Here is a 22,653-nt window from a genome sequence, read left to right as displayed (position 1 = left end):
GTACACGATCCCTGGGCCTTAGAGATTGTATCCCAGGGATATCTTCTAGAATTCAAGGACTCCCCTGCAAGGGGAAGGTTCCACATATCTTGTCTGTCTACAGACCAGACAAAGAAAGAGGCGTTCTTACGCTGTGTAGAAGACCTACATACAATGGGAGTGATCCACCCAGTTCCAATTGCGGAACAAGGGCTGGGTTTTTACTCAAACCTGTTTGTGGTTCCCAAGAAAGAAGGAACTTTCAGACCAATCCTGGATCTCAAAATTCTAAACAAATTCCTCAGAGTCCCATCATTCAAGATGGAGACCATTCGGACAATCTTGCCAATGATCCAGGAGGGTCAATATATGACTACCGTGGATCTAAAGGATGCGTATCTGCACATTCCTATCCACAAAGATCATCACCAGTTTCTCAGGTTCGCCTTTCTGGACAAGCATTACCAGTTTGTGGCTCTTACTTTCGGGTTGGCCACTGCTCCCAGAATTTTCACAAAGGTGCTAGGTTCCTTCCTGGCGGTTCTAAGACCGCGGGGCATAGCAGTGGCGCCTTATCTAGACGACATCTTAATTCATCCGTCGACTTTCCAAAGAACCAAGTCTCGCACGGAAATTGTATTGGCCTTTCTGAGGTCTCACGGGTGGAAGGTGAACATCAAAAAGAGTTCTCTCTCCCCCCTCACAAGAGTTTCCTTCCTAGGAACTCTAATACAGTGGTCGCCAACCAGTGGTCCATGGACCACTGGTGGTCCACAAGAAGATGTTTGTGGTCCTTGACACCATCAAGCAGAAATTAATCTCCTCTGATTGTGTAACCCACGTCGCGCCACAACTCCCTACAATGCCTGGCTGGACATCAGTGAAAACCGACAAAGGAGGAGTTAAATTACAATATCCCTACGCACATTGTAGCTAGATTGTATTTTTAACTCCTCCCACCCGTCACGCTGCTCAGAGGAAGATACTTCCATTCTAAAGCCAGCAGAGGTTGGTATAGTCTTGGCTTGAAATGGTGGAATTAAAGTAAATGAAAAAAGATTATTTTTTCTCTTATTTCATTTATTTTCTTCCCTTTACCTGTCTCTTTGTAGTAGTTTTCCTAATTCCTTCAGATGGACTTACATAAACGTTTGTCTTCCTCCCCTCCATCTTTTTTTAATCTTTTTATTAAATATTAATTATTTTTCATTCTAATCATTTTCACGCGCACAAAACCATTCCACCTGTATTCCAGTAATTGCCATCCAGCAGATCAGCCATATCCCACCAGTATTATAGTAATTGCCAGTAACATCAGTCGTGGTTAGCTCACATCCATAAAGAGAACTTTCTGATATAAACTTAATTTATGACTCCAATTTCTGTCCATGATCGTAAGTAGTTTTGAATAATTCCTAACTAGGGAGGTAACTTGGAAGTCTTGTGGTCCTTTTAAACATAATTCTTTTTTTTCCCCACTTTCTGCCTCTCTGTTTCCAGCTCAAAAGTTGGCACTCACTCACCCTTCATCTGTCATGTGGAAGTATACTCTCAGTCCTGTCATTTAGTTATTTAGTAAATTCCAAAAAAATCATTCTTAAAAATGTGTAAATATATACATAATGTAAATTTAACTATGGTTATACTAGTTATGTACCGTATGTATATGTATGTATATGTGTGTATATATGTATATATATATATATATATATATATATATATATATATATATATATATATATATATATATATATATATACATACATACATACATACATACATACATACATACATACATACATACATACATTATAGAGGTTTGTACCTTTTAAAAAATAATCATTTTAGTGGTCCACGGAATTCAAAATTTTGAGTTTAGTGGTCCCTGACATCCGAAACGTTCGCAATCCCTGCTCTAATAGACTCGGTAGAAATGAAAATATTTCTGACGGAGGTCAGAAAGTTAAAACTCTTAACCACTTGCAGAGCCCTTCATTCCATTCCTCAGCCATCTGTAGCTCAGTGCATGGAGACAATCGGGCTAATGGTAGCGGCAATGGACATAGTCCCTTTTGCACGGATACACCTCAGACCACTGCAACTATGCATGCTCAAACAGTGGAATGGGGATTATGCAGATTTGTCTCCTCAAATACAGCTGGACCAGGGGACCAGAGATTCTCTTCTCTGGTGGTGGTCTCAGGATCACCTGTCTCAGGGAATGTGTTTCCGCAGACCAGAGTGGATCATCGTAACGACAGACGCCAGTCTGTTGGGCTGGGGTGCAGTCTGGGACTCCCTGAAAGCTCAGGGCTTATGGTCTCGGGAAGAAGCTCTTCTCCCGATAAACATTCTGGAACTGAGGGCGATATTCAACGCGCTTCAGACATGGCCTCAGCTAGCCGCAGCCAAATTCATCAGATTTCAGTCGGACAACATCACGACTGTAGCTTACGTCAATCATCAAGGAGGAACAAGGAGTTCCCTAGCAATGATGGAAGTAGCCAAAATAATCAGGTGGACGGAGGATCACTCTTGCCATCTCTCAGCAATTCACATCCCAGGAGTAGACAACTGGGAGGCGGATTTTCTAAGTCGTCAGACTTTTCACCCGGGGGAGTGGGAACTCCACCCGGAGGTATTTGCCCAGCTGACTCAGCTATGGGGCACTCCAGAATTGGATCTGATGGCGTCCCGTCAGAACACTAAGCTTCCTCTTTACAGGTCCAGATCCCGGGATCCCCAGGCGGTGCTGATAGATGCTCTAGCAGCGCCTTGATCCTTCAATCTGGCCTATGTTTTTCCACCGTTTCCTCTCCTCCCTCGTCTGGTTGCCAGAATCAAGCAGGAGAGGGCTTCGGTGATTCTAATAGCGCCTGCGTGGCCACGCAGGATCTGGTATGCAGACCTAGTGGACATGTCATCTGTTCTACCATGGACACTACCAATGAGGCAGGACCTTCTAATACAAGGTCCTTTCAAACATCCAAATCTAATTTCTCTGCGTCTGACTGCTTGGAGATTGAACGCCTAATTCTATCAAAGCGTGGTTTCTCTGAGTCGGTTATTGATACCCTGATTCAGGCTAGAAAGCCTGTCACCAGGAAAATCTATAAGATATGGCGTCAATATCTTTATTGGTGTGAATCCAATGGTTACTCATGGAGTAAAGTCAGGATTCCCAGGATATTATCTTTTCTCCAAGAAGGATTGGAAAAGGGATTGTCAGCTAGTTCCTTAAAGGGACAGATTTCTGCTCTGTCTATTCTTTTGCACAAGCGTCTGGCGGATGTTCCAGACGTTTTGTCAGGCTTTAGTTAGAATCAAGCCTGTGTTTAAACCAGTTGCTCCGCCATGGAGTTTAAATTTGGTTCTTAAAGTTCTCCAAGGGGTTCCGTTTCAACCTCTTCATTCCATAGATGTCAAGCTTTTATCTTGGAATGTTCTGTTTTTGGTAGCTATTTCCTCGGCTCGTAGAGTTTCCGAGTTATCTGCCTTACAGTGTGATTTCCCCTTATCTGATCTTCCATGCAGATAAGGTAGTTTTGCGTACCAAACCTGGGTTTTTACCTAAGGTGGTATCTAATAAGAATATCAATCAGGAGATTGTTGTTCCGTCATTGTGTCCTAATCCTTCTTCGAAGAAGGAACGTCTATTACACAATCTTGACGTGGTTCGTGCTTTAAAGTTTTATTTACAAGCTACTAAAGATTTTCGTCAAACATCTGCTTTGTTTGTTGTCTACTCTGGACAGAGGAGAGGCCAAAAGGCTTCGGCAACTTCTCTTTCGTTTTGGCTAAGAAGTATAATACGCCTCCTGAAAGGATTACAGCTCATTCTACTAGAGCTGTGGCTTCCACATGGGCTTTTAAAAATGAGGCTTCTGTTGAACAGATTTGCAAGGCGGCGACTTGGTCTTCGCTTCATACTTTTTCAAAGTTTTATAAATTTGATCATTTTGCTTCTTCGGAGGCTATTTTTGGAAGAAAGATTTTACAGGCAGTGGTACCTGCCTTGTCCCTCCCTTCATCCGTGTACTTTAGCTTTGGTATTGGTATCCCACAAGTAATGGGTGATCCGTGGACTGGATACACCTTATTCATGCTTCTCTTCTTTTTAAAAAAAACATAATTTATGCTTACCTGATAAATTTATTTCTCTTGTGGTGTATCCAGTCCATGGCCCGCCCTGTCATTTTAAGGCAGGTATATTTTATTTTTAAACTACAGTCACCACTGCACCCTATGGTTTCTCCTTTCTCTTGCTCGTCTTCGGTCGAATGACTGGAGGTGGCAGTTAGGGGAGGAGCTATATAGACAGCTCTGCTGTGGGTGATCCTCTTGCAGCTTCCTGTTGGGAAGGAGAATATCCCACAAGTAATGGATGAATCCGTGGACTGGATACACCACAAGAGAAATAAATTTATCAGGTAAGCATAAATTTTGTTTTTTTAAAAAAAGAAGAGAAGCAGGAATAATTCAGCCCACAAAGTTTTGTAGTTTTAGGACCTGTCAGTATTGGGAAACCTAGTAAGCTGGTGACTGGCAAAGCAGAGTATGGCATATTGTGTGTTTTATTATGAAAGCATAAGTGATTTTATTCAGGCAATTTTTAAAAAAAAAATGTTTTTTTGTCTATATTTGTATGTAGATATGTTACCAGCTATGCTTTCTCTAAAGCAGACTCCTCCACTACATGTATTTGTTGCAGGGAAGACAGACTGGAGCAGAATGATTCCCTGCTCCCTAGAGAGCTTACTATCAGTCTACGATGACATGCAGATATGATTTGACCCCCCTGATTGCTTGATCATACACACACTAGACCTTGTCAGTCTAGGGATTAAATAACTGCTGCTTACACATATGCTGAAGTTATTTTACTTTGTAATCTCTGATGGTGAGAACCTCGCTGCCTGCAAATATGCAGATGAATAGGTTTTGAAATTGCATGTTCCTTAATCATGTGTAAAATGACAATAAAACACAGCCTGTATTTAAACATCCTGGGCGAGATTACATATGCAGCGCAGGCTTCAGCGTAACTGCTGAAACTCACGCCGCGCGTAATTTCACCTCGCACATCGGGGAATCGCATAAACCCCACTGGCAGTTCATAAAGTGCCGTAAGTCGGATAAACAAGCGATGTCCAGAAATGTGCGTAAATACACATTTCTGGAGTCGCCAGTGACTTACGGCATTTTAGAAACTGTCGGCGCCTAAGAAAATAAAAATAAATATAAAATCTCCCGTAAAAGTCTAACCCGCCTTCCAAAAATAAAGCAGACGCCTCAAACCCCTATATCCGCCATCACCCCATATCGGAACTAATAATAAATGTATTAACCCCTAAACGGACAACCCCCACAACTAGGGATGCACCGAAATTTTGGCCGCAGAAAGTTTCGGCCGAAAATAGCCTTTTTGGCTATTTCGGTTTTCTGGTTTTTTGCCTGTTATTTTCAGTAAAATTATTGTGTAGCATGTTTCAAATTTGATGCTAGCCTAGAGCTGCTGTTTAAGTTTATTACTTGACTTACTGTTCTGGATATAATGAGTTTTCTAGGACTATACTTTATTTGGATAATTGGTAAAAAAAAAAAACAGTTAAATATGATTCTGTTACATAGAACTAAATGAAGAATACAGTATATTGATATTTATAATTGTTTTAAGTGAGGAAACATTTTGGCCGAAAATTGCATTTTTTTTCTTTTTTTTTTTTTTTTTCTTGGTAAAATTATTGTGTAGCATATTATTGTTTTAAGATATTTTGGTCCAATTTTAGTGTATTACTTTCAATAAAAGTGTGGGCTTTTTTATTGGCTCTAATTATGGGGGAAAAAAAACTAAAAAAAAATTAATTTGAAAAAACACATTTTCGGTATCAGTTTCGGTTTTCGGCCAAGTGCATCCCGGATTTTCGAATTCGGTTTCGGTCCAGAATTTCCATTTCGGTGCATTACTACCCACAATGCAATATGCCTAATTAAACTATTAACCCCTAATCCGTTATTCACCCACATCATAATCTACCTAATAAAAGTATTAACCCCTAAACCCCCCAAACCCCCACATCGCAATAAACCTAATTTATTTACTAAGCCCCCTAACCTAACACCCCCTAAATTAACCCCAAATTACATAAAATAGTACAATACTAAATTACAATTAAAATATAAAATCCTAACAGTACTTAAAAAAAAAAAAAAATCTAAAATTACGAAAAATAAGTCTAACATTACAGAAAATAATAAAGCAAATTATCAAAAATAAAAAAAATTAAACCTAATCCCTATGAAAATAAAAATCCAAAAATAAAAAAAAACTAAAAAGTGTATTTATTTTGCTCTGTTTTTCTGTAAATTAATTCTGAATATTGTGGACTTTCCAAATTCCTTTTAAAAATGGAAGTGCAGACACAGCTGCACACAGTCATTGGTTGCACATTTATAACTGTCCTTATTTGGCCTTAGCAGAAAAACAAACCTAAGTTACAATATGGCAGCACTCACTGCTTTATGGCCATTAGAATTCTACCTTTTATTTTTTCAATATTTAAAAAAACTGTCATTTTAAAAATATATATGTAACTATTTTCAGGCTTATATTTGCTCTGAATAAATCATTCTATCAATGATTTATTTAGTGTTTAATGTTCCTTTAATATTACGACTATCCTTCTCACTCAAAGTAGAACCATTCTTTGCCAGCAAAAAAAGATTTTAGTTTAATTGTCCTAAAGAATTTTTTTTTTTTTCACGCTGCATCAGGAGGTATTTCAGTCAATGTCCAGAGAAAATTAAAATATTTTTTTTGTCCCCAAGAACATTAAACTTATGTCCTGCTTGCTCTGATCATCTTGTTTGCTTAAAGTAGAGTTGCCTGCGGCTGTGCCAGTCTTAGAGGGTGACTGTGAACCCCACAACTCTCCCCAGATTCGAAGAGCCTGTATGTTTGTGAGAGACCATACTGTTGTTTCAGGAAAAAAGATAAGAGAAGCCCAAATTTATATCTTCTGTGTTTCAGATAACGCATTTAATTTCTTCTGTTATGTGTGATCAGTCCACGGGTCATCATTACTTCTGGGATATAACTCCTCCCCAACAGGAAATGCAAGAGGATTCACCCAGCAGAGCTGCATATAGCTCCTCCCCTCTACGTCAGTCCCAGTCATTCTCTTGCACCCAACGACTAGATAGGATGTGTGAGAGGACTATGGTGATTATACTTAGTTTTTATGACTTCAATCAAAAGTTTGTTATTTTACAATAGCACCGGAGCGTGTTATTACTTCTCTGGCAGAGTTTGAGGAAGAATCTACCAGAGTTTTTTACTATGATTTTAACCGGAGTAGTTAAGATCATATTGCTGTTCTCGGCCATCTGAGGGAGGTAAAAGCTTCAGATCAGGGGACAGCGGGCAGATGAATCTGCATTGAGGTATGTAGCAGTTTTTATTTTCTGAATGGAATTGATGAGAAAATCCTGCCATACCGTTATAATGACATGTATGTATACACTTCAGTATTCTGGGGATGGTATTTCACCGGAACTACTCTGTTAAAAGTCACTAATCCTTTTAATAAGTATTTATCATGTTAAACGTTTTTGCTGGAATGTAGAATCGTTTACATTTCTGAGGTACTGAGTGAATAAATATTTGGGCATTATTTTCCACTTGGCAGTTGTTTGGTTTTAATTGTGACAGTTTCGTTTCTCTTCACTGCTGTGTGTGAGGGGGAGGGGCCGTTTTTGGCGCTCTTTGCTACGCATCAAAAAATTCCAGTCAGTTACTCTTATATTTCCTGCATGATCCGGTTCATCTCTGACAGATCTCAGGGGTCTTCAAACTTCTTTGGAGGGAGGTAGATTCTCTCAGCAGAGCTGTGAGAATTTTATATTGACTGTGAATAAAAACGTTGCTCTGTAATTTTTATGTCAAATTTAATTATTGTTATTTTACTAATGGGAACAAACCTTTGCTAAAAGTTGTGTTGTTTTAAAGTTTGATGCTATAACTGTTTTTCAGTTCATTGTTTCAACTGTCATTTAATCGTTTAGTACCTCTTTGAGGCACAGTACGTTTTTGCTAAAAAAGATTATAACCAAGTTGCAAGTTTATTGCTAGTGTGTTAAACATGTCTGACTCAGAGGAAGATATCTGTGTCATTTGTTCCAATGCCAAGGTGGAGCCCAATAGAAATTTATGTACTAACTGTATTGATGCTACTTTAAATAAAAGTCAATCTGTACAATTTGAACAAATTTCACCAAACAGCGAGGGGAGAGTTATGCCGACTAACTCGCCTCACGCGGCAGTACCTGCATCTCCCGCCCGGGAGGTGCGTGATATTATGGCGCCTAATACATCTGGGCGGCCATTACAGATAACATTACAAGATATGGCTACTGTTATGACTGAAGTTTTGTCTAAATTACCAGAACTAAGAGGCAAGCGTGATCACTCTGGGGTGAGAACAGAGTGCGCTGACAATACTAGGGCCATGTCTGATACTGCGTCACAGCTTGCAGAGCATGAGGACGGAGAGCTTCATTCTGTAGGTGACGGTTCTGATCCAAACAGATTGGATTCAGATATTTCAAATTTTAAATTTAAATTGGAGAACCTCCGTGTATTACTAGGGGAGGTCTTAGCAGCTCTCAATGATTGTAACACCGTTGCAATACCAGAGAAACTGTGTAGGTTGGATAAATACTTTGCGGTACCGGCGAGTACTGACGTTTTTCCTATACCTAAGAGACTAACTGAAATTGTTACTAAGGAGTGGGATAGACCCGGTGTGCCGTTCTCACCCCCTCCAATATTTAGAAAGATGTTTCCAATAGACACCACCACTCGGGACTTATGGCAAACGGTCCCTAAGGTGGAGGGAGCAGTTTCTACTTTAGCTAAGCGTACCACTATCCCGGTGGAGGATAGCTGTGCTTTTTCAGATCCAATGGATAAAAAATTAGAGGGTTACCTTAAGAAAATGTTTGTTCAACAAGGTTTTATATTGCAACCCCTTGCATGTATCGCGCCGATTACGGCTGCGGCAGCATTTTGGATTGAGTCTCTGGAAGAGAACCTTAGTTCATCTACGCTAGACGACATTACGGACAGGCTTAGAGTCCTTAAACTAGCTAATTCATTCATTTCGGAGGCCGTAGTACATTTAACCAAACTTACGGCTAAGAACTCAGGATTCGCCATACAGGCACGTAGGGCGCTGTGGCTAAAATCCTGGTCAGCTGATGTTACTTCTAAGTCCAAATTACTTAATATACCTTTCAAGGGGCAGTCTTTATTTGGGCCCGGTTTGAAAGAAATTATCGCTGACATTACAGGAGGTAAGGGCCACGCCCTACCTCAAGACAAAGCCAAAGCTAAGGCTAGACAGTCTAATTTTCGTCCCTTTCGGAATTTCAAAACAGGAGCAGCATCAACCTCCACTGCACCAAAACAGGAGGGAGCTGTTGCTCGTTACAGGCAAGGCTGGAAGCCTAACCAGTCCTGGAACAAGAGCAAGCAGGCCAGGAAACCTGCTGCTGCCCCAAAGACAGCATGAACCGAGAGCCCCCGATCCGGGACCGGATCTAGTGGGGGGCAGACTTTCTCTCTTCGCCCAGGCCTGGGCAAGAGATGTTCAGGATCCCTGGGCGCTAGAGATCATATCTCAGGGATACCTTCTAGACTTCAAATTATCTCCCCCAAGAGGGAGATTTCATCTGTCAAGGTTGTCAACAAACCAGATAAAGAAAGAAGCGTTTCTACGCTGTGTACAAGATCTGTTATTAATGGGAGTGATCCATCCGGTTCCGGGGTCGGAACAAGGACAAGGGTTCTACTCAAACCTGTTTGTGGTTCCCAAAAAAGAGGGAACTTTCAGGCCAATCTTAGATTTAAAGATTCTAAACAAATTCCTAAGAGTTCCATCGTTCAAAATGGAAACTATTCGGACAATCTTACCCATGATCCAAAAGGGTCAGTACATGACCACAGTGGATTTAAAAGATGCTTACCTTCACATACCGATTCACAAAGATCATCACCGGTATCTAAGGTTTGCCTTCTTAGACAGGCACTACCAGTTTGTAGCTCTTCCATTCGGACTGGCTACGGCTCCAAGAATCTTCACAAAGGTTCTGGGTGCCCTTCTGGCGGTACTAAGACCGCGAGGGATTTCGGTAGCTCCGTACCTAGACGACATTCTAATACAAGCTTCAAGCTTTCAAACTGCCAAGTCTCATACAGAGTTAGTTCTGGCATTTCTAAGGTCGCATGGATGGAAAGTGAACGAAAAGAAGAGTTCTCTTTTTCCTCTCACAAGAGTTCCATTCTTGGGGACTCTTATAGATTCTGTAGAAATGAAGATTTACCTGACAGAAGACAGGTTAACAAAGCTTCAAAATGCATGCCGTGTCCTTCATTCCATTCAACACCCGTCAGTAGCTCAATGCATGGAGGTGATCGGCTTAATGGTAGCGGCAATGGACATAGTACCTTTTGCACGCCTACACCTCAGACCGCTGCAATTGTGCATGCTAAGTCAGTGGAATGGGGATTACTCAGATTTGTCCCCTACTCTGAATCTGAATCAAGAGACCAGAAATTCTCTTCTATGGTGGCTTTATCGGCCACACCTGTCCAGGGGGATGCCATTCAGCAGGCCAGACTGGACAATTGTAACAACAGACGCCAGCCTACTAGGTTGGGGCGCTGTCTGGAATTCTCTGAAGGCTCAGGGACTATGGAATCAGGAGGAGAGTCTCCTTCCAATAAACATCCTGGAATTGAGAGCAGTTCTCAATGCCCTTCTGGCTTGGCCCCAATTAACAACTCGGGGGTTCATCAGGTTTCAGTCGGACAACATCACGACTGTAGCTTACATCAACCATCAGGGAGGGACAAGAAGCTCCCTAGCAATGATGGAAGTATCAAAGATAATTCGCTGGGCAGAGTCTCACTCTTGCCACCTGTCAGCAATCCACATCCCGGGAGTGGAGAACTGGGAGGCGGATTTCTTGAGTCGCCAGACTTTTCATCCGGGGGAGTGGGAACTTCATCCGGAGGTCTTTGCCCAAATACTTCGACGTTGGGGCAAACCAGAGATAGATCTCATGGCGTCTCGCCAGAACGCCAAACTTCCTCACTACGGGTCCAGATCCAGGGATCCGGGAGCGGTTCTGATAGATGCTTTGACAGCACCTTGGAACTTCGGGATGGCTTATGTGTTTCCACCCTTCCCGCTGCTTCCTCGATTGATTGCCAAAATCAAACAGGAGAGAGCATCAGTGATTCTAATAGCGCCTGCATGGCCACGCAGGACTTGGTATGCAGATCTAGTGGACATGTCATCCTGTCCGCCTTGGTCTCTACCTCTAAGACAGGACCTTCTGATACAGGGTCCATTCAAACATCAAAATCTAACTTCTCTGAAGCTGACTGCTTGGAAATTGAACGCTTGATTTTATCAAAACGTGGTTTTTCTGAGTCGGTTATTGATACCCTGATACAGGCTAGGAAGCCTGTTACCAGAAGTATTTACCATAAAATATGGCGTAAATACCTATACTGGTGCGAATCCAAAGGTTACTCCTGGAGTAAGGTTAGGATCGCTAGGATATTGTCCTTTCTACAAGAAGGTTTAGAAAAGGGTTTATCAGCTAGTTCATTAAAGGGACAGATTTCAGCTCTGTCCATCTTGTTACACAGGCGTCTGTCAGAAAATCCAGACGTCCAGGCCTTTTGTCAGGCTTTAGCTAGGATCAAGCCTGTGTTTAAAGCTGTTGCTCCGCCATGGAGTTTAAACTTAGTTCTTAACGTTTTACAGGGTGTTCCGTTTGAACCCCTTCATTCCATTGATATAAAATTGTTATCTTGGAAAGTTCTGTTTTTAATGGCTATTTCCTCGGCTCGAAGAGTCTCTGAGTTATCAGCCTTACATTGTGATTCTCCTTATCTGATTTTTCACTCAGACAAGGTGGTTCTGCGTACTAAACCTGGGTTCTTACCTAAGGTAGTCACTAACAGGAATATCAATCAAGAGATTGTTGTTCCATCCTTGTGTCCAAATCCTTCTTCAAAGAAGGAACGTCTTCTACACAATCTGGATGTAGTTCGTGCCCTCAAGTTCTACTTGCAGGCAACTAAAGATTTTCGCCAAACTTCTTCCCTGTTTGTCGTTTATTCTGGACAGAGGAGAGGTCAAAAAGCTTCTGCTACCTCTCTCTCCTTTTGGCTTCGTAGCATAATACGTTTAGCCTATGAGACTGCTGGACAGCAGCCTCCTGAAAGAATTACAGCTCACTCCACTAGAGCTGTGGCTTCCACTTGGGCCTTTAAGAATGAGGCCTCTGTTGAACAGATTTGCAAGGCTGCAACTTGGTCTTCGCTTCATACTTTTTCCAAATTTTACAAATTTGACACTTTTGCTTCTTCGGAGGCTATTTTTGGGAGAAAGGTTCTTCAGGCAGTGGTTCCTTCTGTATAATGAGCCTGCCTATCCCTCCCGTCATCCGTGTACTTTTGCTTTGGTATTGGTATCCCAGAAGTAATGATGACCCGTGGACTGATCACACATAACAGAAGAAAACATAATTTATGCTTACCTGATAAATTCCTTTCTTCTGTTGTGTGATCAGTCCACGGCCCGCCCTGTTTTAAGGCAGGTAAATATCTTTTAAATTATACTCCAGTCACCACTTCACCCTTGGTTACTCCTTTCTCGTTGATTCTTGGTCGAATGACTGGGACTGACGTAGAGGGGAGGAGCTATATGCAGCTCTGCTGGGTGAATCCTCTTGCATTTCCTGTTGGGGAGGAGTTATATCCCAGAAGTAATGATGACCCGTGGACTGATCACACAACAGAAGAAAGGAATTTATCAGGTAAGCATAAATTATGTTTTTAAACAACTTTCCAATTTTTTACTTTTGTTATCAAATTCATTTTCTTTGTGTCCTTTGTTAAAAGAGCTGCAATGCACTACTGGGAGCTAGCTGAACACATTGAGTGAGCCAAAGACAAGTGGCATATATGTGCAGCCACCAATAAGCAGCTAGCTCCCATTAGTGCATTGCTGATCCTGAGCCTACCTAGGTATGTTTTTCAGCAAAGGATACCAAGAGATTAAAGCACATTATTAACAGAATTAAATTGGAATTGTGTTGGAAATTGCATCCTCTAAATCACAAAATAAATGTTTTGGGTCCCTTTTTATTCTGCACCTCGGTTGGGAACCAATATATAGGGCTTACTTTTTTTTTTTTAATTTTTGTTAATTACCTGGTTATTCGTTACCATAGCTTTATTGGTGGACAAGTCTGATAAAGGCAAGATTTATTCAGGGCAGGAACACTTTTTTTTAATTTAAAAATGTTTAAAAGGTTCTTTAGACTGTAGGTATGTTTTTTTTTTTTTGGGGGGGGGGGTTATATCAGCGCAAATGTTTGAGTTTCTGATGGTGCCCTCTAAGAAAGTTGCTCATGTAGCTTGGTAATTAAAGTCATCCCTTTGCTAATTGTATTACATATGGAAATGATCGCTTTTTATTTAACCAGGCAGTCAGGCTGCATATTTCTTTATTTGATGTGGAAATTCAGCATATGTAGAGATTCTCATCCAATATAGTTAGCAGAAAGAAGACATTCATATGAGCACTTTTTCACATTTATACATGTGCACATGCATAGAATTTACACATTTTGTTCTTAGATAATTTTGTAGATTGCATAATTTTTTTTTCTCTCTCTCCCCCTCCCGTTCTAATTTAGATATTTTTTTGATAAATTAAATTGATTAGAAACTTAAAGCCCAAGATCAAAGAAATAAACTTTAAAAACAGGGGCACTTATTTATTAAAGTTTACAAAGACGCTTATTTTTTTAAAAATACTTTACCATAGGTTATGGTAGACATAATTCCGATCCTCCGTCCGCATCTCCTGCTTTCTTTAGCATATGAATGACATATCCGGCTTCCTCCAATCATTGTGTGCCCCACGAGCTGGACACCAAAGGGGGCACACAAGGATTGGAGCAAGCCGAATTCGTATGCTAAAGAAAGCAGTAGATGCGGGCGGAGTATTGGCATGTTTACCATAACGCAAAGGTAATTATTTTAAAAAATAAGCGTCTTTGTAAACTTTAATGAATTAAAGTGCCCCTGTTTTTAAGATTTATTGTTCCTGGGCTTTTAATTCATTAAAGTTTACAATTACTTATATACATGATGTATAAATGGTTAGCTACAATAGAAGAGTCAATATGTAGCTATATTTCTCCTGGCACAGATTATTTCAGAGTCTCTTATATCACTATAGCTTTTCTCTAACTTTTATTTTTATTTTATTTTTCATGATAAGGTTGAGATACTTCCTGAGCATTAGTGTTCTTAAGTGGAAGAAGATTCCCTGAGACTTAGCAAAGGGGTTAGAAGGAGAGTGATATGGAAAATAAGATAATTCCCATCTGCAAAGATTCTTTAACTCACTCTGACGAGCGATAACACAAGAGGCCTGAAATGAAAATGGGAAACTTAAGAATCCCCCAGGAGATTAGATTGTATTTATTTTGTTTCAAAGATTTTTGAGCCAAAGTGTTGATGTGTAACAACAAGAAAAGTGGAAATCACATTTCATCTTCATTTCAAATACATTTTATGTCAGCTAAACAGGAATTTGGGTTGTGTAATTTCTTTCATGTAATTAACAAGAGTCCATGAGCTAGTGACGTATGGGATATACATTCCTACCAGGAGGGGCAAAGTTTCCCAAACCTTAAAATGCCTATAAATACACCCCTCACCACACCCACAAATCAGTTTTACAAACTTTGCCTCCAAGGGAGGTGGTGAAGTAAGTTTGTGCTAGATTCTACGTTGATATGCGCTCCGCAGCAAGTTGGAGCCCGGTTTTCCTCTCAGCGTGCAGTGAATGTCAGAGGGATGTGAGGAGAGTATTGCCTATTGAATGCAGTGATCTCCTTCTACGGGGTCTATTTCATAAGGTTCTCTGTTATCGGTCGTAGAGATTCATCTCTTACCTCCCTTTTCAGATCGACGATATACTCTTATATTTACCATTTCCTCTACTGATTCTCGTTTCAGTACTGGTTTGGCTTTCTACAAACATGTAGATGAGTGTCCTGGGGTAAGTAAGTCTTATTTTCTGTGACACTCTAAGCTATGGTTGGGCACTTTATTTATAAAGTTCTAAATATATGTATTCAAACATTTATTTGCCTTGACTCAGAATGTTCAACTTTCCTTATTTCCAGACAGTCAGTTTCATATTTGGGATTATGCTTTAATTATCATATTTTTCTTACCTCAAAAATTTGACTTTTTTCCCTGTGGGCTGTTAGGCTCGCGGGGGCTGAAAATGCTTCATTTTATTGCGTCATTCTTGGCGCAGACTTTTTTGGCGCAAAAATTCATTTCCGTTTCCGGCGTCATACGTGTCGCCGGAAGTTGCGTCATTTTTGACGTTATTTTGCGCCAAAAATGTCGGCGTTCCGGATGTGGCGTCATTTTTGGCGCCAAAAGCATTTAGGCGCCAAATAATGTGGGCGTCTTATTTGGCGCCAAAAAATATGGGCGTCGCTTTTGTCTCCACATTATTTCAGTCTCATTTTTCATTTGCTTCTGGTTGCTAGAAGCCTGATGTTTGGCATTTTTTTCCCATTCCTGAAACTGTCTTATAAGGAATTTGATCTATTTTGCTTTATATGTTGTTTTTTCTCTTACATATTGCAAGATGTCTCACGTTGCATCTGAGCCAGAAGATACTACAGGAAAACCTCTGCCTGCTGGATCTACCAAAGCTAAGTGTATCTGCTGTAAACTTTTGGTAGCTATTCCTCCAGCTGTTGTTTGTATTAAATGTCATGACAAACTTGTTAATGCAGATAATATTTCCTTTAGTGATGTACCATTGCCTGTTGCAGTTCCCTCAACATCTAAGGTGCAGAATGTTCCTGATAACATAAGAGATTTTGTTTCTGAATCCATAAAGAAGGCTTTGTCTGTTATTTCTCCTTCTAGTAAACGTAAAAAGTCTTTTAAATCTTCTCTCTCTACAGATGAATTTTTAAATGAACACCATCATTCTGATTCTTTGGACTCTTCTGGTTCAGAGGATTCTGTCTCAGAGATTGATGCTGATAAATCTTCATATTTATTTAAGATGGAATTTATTCGCTCTTTACTTAAAGAAGTACTAATTGCTTTAGAAATAGAGGATTCTAGTCCTCTTGATACTAATTCTATACGTTTGGATAAGGTTTTTAAAGCTCCTGCGGTTATTCCAGAAGTCTTTCCTGTTCCTAATGCTATTTCTGCAGTAATTGCTAAGGAATGGGATAAATTGGGTAATTCTTTTACTCCTTCTAAACGTTTTAAGCAATTATATCCTGTTCCGCCTGACAGATTAGAATTTTGGGACAAAATCCCTAAAGTTGATGGGGCTATTTCTACCCTTGCTAAACGTACTACCATTCCTACATCAGATGGTACCTCGTTTAAGGATCCTTTAGATAGAAAAATTGAATCTTTTCTAAGAAAAGCTTATCTATGTTCAGGTAATCTTCTTAGACCTGCTATATCATTGGCTGATGTTGCTGCAGCTTCAACTTTTTGGTTGGAAACTCTAGCGCAACAAGTAACAAATCGTGATTCTCATGATATTATTATTCTTCTCCAGCATGCTAATAATTTCATCTGTGATGCCATTTTTGATATTATTAGAGTTGATGTTAGATTTATGTCTCTGGCTATCTTAGCCAGAAGAGCTTTATGGCTTAAGACTTGGAATGCTGATATGGCTTCTAAATCAACTCTACTTTCCATTTCTTTCCAGGGAAACAAATTATTTGGTTCTCAGTTGGATTCTATTATTTCAACTGTTACTGGTGGGAAAGGAACTTTTTTACCACAGGATAAAAAGTCTAAAGGTAAAAACAGGGCTAACAATCGTTTTCGTTCCTTTCGTTTCAACAAAGAACAAAAGCCTGATCCTTCGTCCTCAGGAGCAGTTTCAGTTTGGAAACCATCTCCAGTCTGGAATAAATCCAAGCCTGCTAGAAAGGCAAAGCCTGCTTCTAAGTTCACATGAAGGTACGGCCCTCATTCCAGTTCAGCTGGTAGGGGGCAGGTTACGTTTTTTCAAAGAAATTTGGATCAATTCTGTTCACAATCTTTGGATTCAGAACATTGTTTCAGAAGGGTACAGAATTGGTTTCAAGATGAGACCTCCTGCAAAGAGATTTTTTCTTTCCCATGTCCCAGTAAATCCAGTGAAAGCTCAAGCATTTCTGAATTGTGTTTCAGATCTAGAGTCGGCTGGAGTAATTTTGCCAGTTCCAGTTCCGGAACAGGGGATGGGGTTTTATTCAAATCTCTTCATTGTACCAAAGAAGGAGAATTCCTTCAGACCAGTTCTGGATCTAAAATTATTGAATCGTTATGTAAGGATACCAACGTTCAAGATGGTAACTGTAAGGACTATATTGCCTTTTGTTCAGCAAGGGAATTATATGTCCACAATAGATTTACAGGATGCATATCTGCATATTCCGATTCATCCAGATCATTATCAGTTTCTGAGATTCTCTTTTCTAGACAAGCATTACCAATTTGTGGCTCTACCGTTTGGCCTTGCTACAGCTCCAAGAATTTTCACAAAGATTCTCGGTGCCCTTCTGTCTGTAATCAGAGAACAGGGTATTGTGGTATTTCCTTATTTGGACGATATCTTGGTACTTGCTCCGTCTTTACATTTAGCAGAGTCTCATACGAATCGACTTGTGTTGTTTCTTCAAGATCATGGTTGGAGGATCAATTTACCAAAAAGTTCTTTGATTCCTCAAACAAGGGTAACCTTTCTGGGTTTCCAGATAGATTCAGTGTCCATGACTTTGTCTTTAACAGACAAGAGACGTCTAAAATTGATTACAGCCTGTCGAAACCTTCAGTCTCAATCATTCCCTTCGGTAGCCTTATGCATGGAAATTCTAGGTCTTATGACTGCTGCATCGGACGCGATCCCCTTTGCTCGTTTTCACATGCGACCTCTTCAGCTCTGTATGCTGAACCAATGGTGCAGGGATTACACGAAGATATATCAATTAATATCTTTAAAACCGATTGTTCGGCACTCTCTAACGTGGTGGACAGATCACCATCGTTTAATTCAGGGGGCTTCTTTTGTTCTTCCGACCTGGACTGTAATTTCAACAGATGCAAGTCTCACAGGTTGGGGAGCTGTGTGGGGATCTCTGACGGCACAAGGAGTTTGGGAATCTCAGGAGGTGAGATTACCGATCAATATCTTGGAACTCCGTGCAGTTTTCAGAGCTCTTCAGTTTTGGCCTCTTCTGAAGAGAGAATCGTTCATTTGTTTTCAGACAGACAATGTCACAACTGTGGCATACATCAATCATCAAGGAGGGACTCACAGTCCTCTGGCTATGAAAGAAGTATCTCGAATTTTGGTTTGGGCGGAATACAGCTCCTGTCTAATCTCTGCGGTTCATATCCCAGGTGTAGACAATTGGGAAGCGGATTATCTCAGTCGCCAAACGTTGCATCCGGGCGAATGGTCTCTTCACCCAGAGGTATTTCTTCACATTGTTCAAATGTGGGGGCTCCCAGAGATAGATCTGATGGCCTCTCATCTAAACAAGAAACTTCCCAGGTATCTGTCCAGATCCTGGGATCCTCAGGCGGAGGCAGTGGATGCATTATCACTTCCTTGGAAGTATCATCCTGCCTATATCTTTCCGCCTCTAGTTCTTCTTCCAAGAGTAATCTCCAAGATTCTGAGGGAATGCTCGTTTGTTCTGCTAATAGCTCCGGCATGGCCTCACAGGTTTTGGTATGCAGATCTTGTCCGGATGGCATCTTGCCAACCATGGACTCTTCCGTTAAGACCAGACCTTCTGTCTCAAGGTCCTTTTTTCCATCCGGATCTGAAATCCTTAAATTTAAAGGTATGGAGATTGAACGCTTGATTCTTGGTCATAGAGGTTTCTCTGACTCCGTGATTAATACTATGTTACAGGCTCGTAAATCTGTATCTCGAGAGATATATTATAGAGTCTGGAAGACTTATATTTCTTGGTGTCTTTCTCATCATTTTTCTTGGCATTCTTTTAGAATACCGAGAATTTTACAGTTTCTTCAGGATGGTTTAGATAAGGGTTTGTCCGCGAGTTCTTTGAAAGGACAAATCTCCGCTCTTTCTGTTCTTTTTCACAGAAAGATTGCTATTCTTCCTGATATTCATTGTTTTGTACAAGCTTTGGTTCGTATAAAACCTGTCATTAAGTCAATTTCTCCTCCATGGAGTTTGAATTTGGTTTTGGGAGCTCTTCAAGCTCCTCCGTTTGAACCTATGCATTCATTGGACATTAAATTACTTTCTTGGAAAGTTTTGTTCCTTTTGGCCATCTCTTCTGCTAGAAGAGTTTCTGAATTATCTGCTCTTTCGTGTGAGTCTCCTTTTCTGATTTTTCATCAGGATAAGGCGGTGTTGCGAACTTCTTTTGAATTTTTACCTAAAGTTGTGAATTCCAACAACATTAGTAGAGAAATTGTGGTTCCTTCATTATGTCCTAATCCTAAGAATTCTAAGGAGAAATCATTGCATTCTTTGGATGTTGTTAGAGCTTTGAAATATTATGTTGAAGCTACGAAATCTTTCCGTAAGACTTCTAGTCTATTTGTTATCTTTTCCGGTTCTAGGAAAGGCCAGAAAGCTTCTGCCATTTCTTTGGCATCTTGGTTGAAATCTTTAATTCATCTTGCCTATGTTGAGTCGGGTAAAATTCCGCCTCAAAGAATTACAGCTCATTCTACTAGGTCAGTTTCTACTTCCTGGGCGTTTAGGAATGAAGCTTCGGTTGACCAGATCTGCAAAGCAGCAACTTGGTCCTCTTTGCATACTTTTACTAAATTCTACCATTTTGATGTATTTTCTTCTTCTGAAGCAGTTTTTGGTAGAAAAGTTCTTCAGGCAGCGGTTTCAGTTTGAATCTTCTGCTTATGTTTTTTGTTAAACTTTATTTTGGGTGTGGATTATTTTCAGCAGGAATTGGCTGTCTTTATTTTATCCCTCCCTCTCTAGTGACTCTTGTGTGGAAAGATCCACATCTTGGGTAGTCATTATCCCATACGTCACTAGCTCATGGACTCTTGTTAATTACATGAAAGAAAACATAATTTATGTAAGAACTTACCTGATAAATTCATTTCTTTCATATTAACAAGAGTCCATGAGGCCCACCCTTTTTTGTGGTGGTTATGATTTTTTTGTATAAAGCACAATTATTCCAATTCCTTATTTTATATGCTTCGCACTTTTTTTCTTATCACCCCACTTCTTGGCTATTCGTTAAACTGATTTGTGGGTGTGGTGAGGGGTGTATTTATAGGCATTTTAAGGTTTGGGAAACTTTGCCCCTCCTGGTAGGAATGTATATCCCATACGTCACTAGCTCATGGACTCTTGTTAATATGAAAGAAATGAATTTATCAGGTAAGTTCTTACATAAATTATGTTTTTTAATTGTACCTAGAACAGTATCGTAGCACTTTGTGCTCCTTTTTAGTTGTGTTTTTTTTCCTTACTTTCTTTTATTCTTGCTCTATTTTTGTTTCCTGAAGATATAAATATTTCTAAAGCAGAGCTGTAAAGGAAAAGGTGGCCTGACATTGATTGTAGTAAACTTAATGTAACACTTGTGTTTTCCGAATACTTTATTTTCTTTCATGTAATTGGCAAGAGTCCATAATCTAGTGACGTATGGGATATACAATCCTACCAGGAGGGGCAAAGTTTCCGAAACCTCAAAATGCCTATAAATACGCCCCTCACCACACCCACAATTCAGTTTTTACAAACTTTGCCTCCCATGGAGGTGGTGAAGTAAGTTTGTGCTTGGTTTTCTACGTTGATATGTGCTTCGCAGCAGGCTGGAGCCCGATTCCTCTCAGAGTACAGTGAATGTCAGAGGGTTGTGAAGAGAGTATCGCCTATTGAATTCTATGGTTTTCCTCGTGGGAAATCTTTTTCCTAGGTTCTCTGTTATCGGTAGTAGGGATTCATCTCCTACCTCCCTTTTTAAGATCGACGATATACTCTTATATTCCATTTCCTCTACTGATAGCCAAACCAGTACTGAAACTGTTATCTGCTATATGTGGATAGGTGTCTTTCGTTAAGTATGTTTTCATTACTTAAGACACTCTCAGCTATGGTTTGGCACTTTATGTATTAATATAAAGTTCTAAATATATGTATTGTAACGCAAATTCGGCATTTCTGGCATCTTAGTTGATGGCGAGTTTCCTTGCACAAGGTTGCGTCTGCAATGACGTGAGTGTGTCATTTCCGGATGTTGTTAGCGTAAAAAATGTCATTGTGTGTCATACTTGGCACCAAATAATTTCATTATTTAAAACCCCATTCCTATATGCCTCTTGCCTTTTTATATGTCAGAGGGCTATGCTGTTGCCTGATAACAGTTCTACCAAAGCTAAGTGTATCTGTTGTAAATTTGTGGAGATTATTTCTCCAGCTGTGGTATGTAATAGTTGTCATGATAAGCTTTTACATGCAGAGAATGTATCCATCAGTAATAGTACAATGCCTGTTGTTTGTTCAACATCTAATGTACATGATATCCCTGTGAATATAAAAGATTTTATTGCTGATGCGATTTAGAAGGCTTTGTCTGCTACCCCGCCTTCTAATAAACATTAAAGGTCTTTTAAAACTTCTCATACAGTTGATGAAATTTCAAATGACTGACAACATACTGAATTATCCTCCTCTGATGAGGATCTATCTGATTCAGAAGATCCTTCCTCAGATATTGACACTGACAAATCTACTTATTTATTTAAAATGGAGTATATTCGTCACTTGTTAAAAGAGGTGTTGATTACGTTGGATACTAAAACTAGTAAACGTTTAAATTCTGTTTATAAACCTCCTGTGGTTACTCCAGAGGTTTTTCCAGTTTCTTATGCTATTTCTGATATGATTTCTAAGGAATGGAATAGGCCTGGTGCTTCTTGTATTCCTCCTTCCTGGTTTAAAAAATTGAATCCTTTGCCAGCAATTTGGGGATCTTTTCCCAAAACTCCAATCTAAGTTGATGGGGCTATTTCTACTCTTGCCAAACGTACTACTATTCCTATGGAAGATAGTACTTCCTTTAAGGACCCTTAAGATAGGAAACTTGAATCTTATCTAAGGAAAGCTTACTTATATTCTGGCTATCTTCTCAGGGCTTACATTTCTATGGCTGATGTTGCAGCTGCATCAACTTTTTGGTTGGAAAGTTTAGCGCAACAGGAAATGGATCCTGATTTGTCTAGCATTGTTCTCTTGCTTCAACATGCCAATCATTTTATCTGTGATGCCATTTTATTTTAATTTTTTTTTTAAAACTGACTATTGGAAAATAGGCATATTTGGTGCAATGTGGGAGACGCAGCTCCCTTTAGTGCAGCAACATTGTCAGTTGAATTTTACATAATAACCAACAGTAACAATAAAGAAGAAATAAACCTCTATATAATCTCAAGTTAAATGAGGTATTACTGTTATAGAGAGGTTTAGGAAGGGAAAGTACGTATACGTGAAGAAGGGTATCCGGGAAAGA

General features: G+C 39.9%; 1 protein-coding gene across 1 annotated transcript in view; it reads left to right on the top strand.

Annotated features, from left to right (window-relative positions):
- Positions 1-22,653, top strand: part of TMEM167A (transmembrane protein 167A) — a 132,663-nt gene that overhangs the window by 55,367 nt on the left and 54,643 nt on the right. The gene's annotated exons all lie outside the window — the stretch shown is intronic.

The sequence above is a fragment of the Bombina bombina genome, chromosome 2 (genome assembly GCF_027579735.1).
Source record: "Bombina bombina isolate aBomBom1 chromosome 2, aBomBom1.pri, whole genome shotgun sequence".
Classification (NCBI taxonomy): Eukaryota; Metazoa; Chordata; class Amphibia; order Anura; family Bombinatoridae; genus Bombina; species Bombina bombina.
Note: the sequence above shows the minus strand (reverse complement) of the source record. Positions and strands in the feature narration are given on the sequence as shown.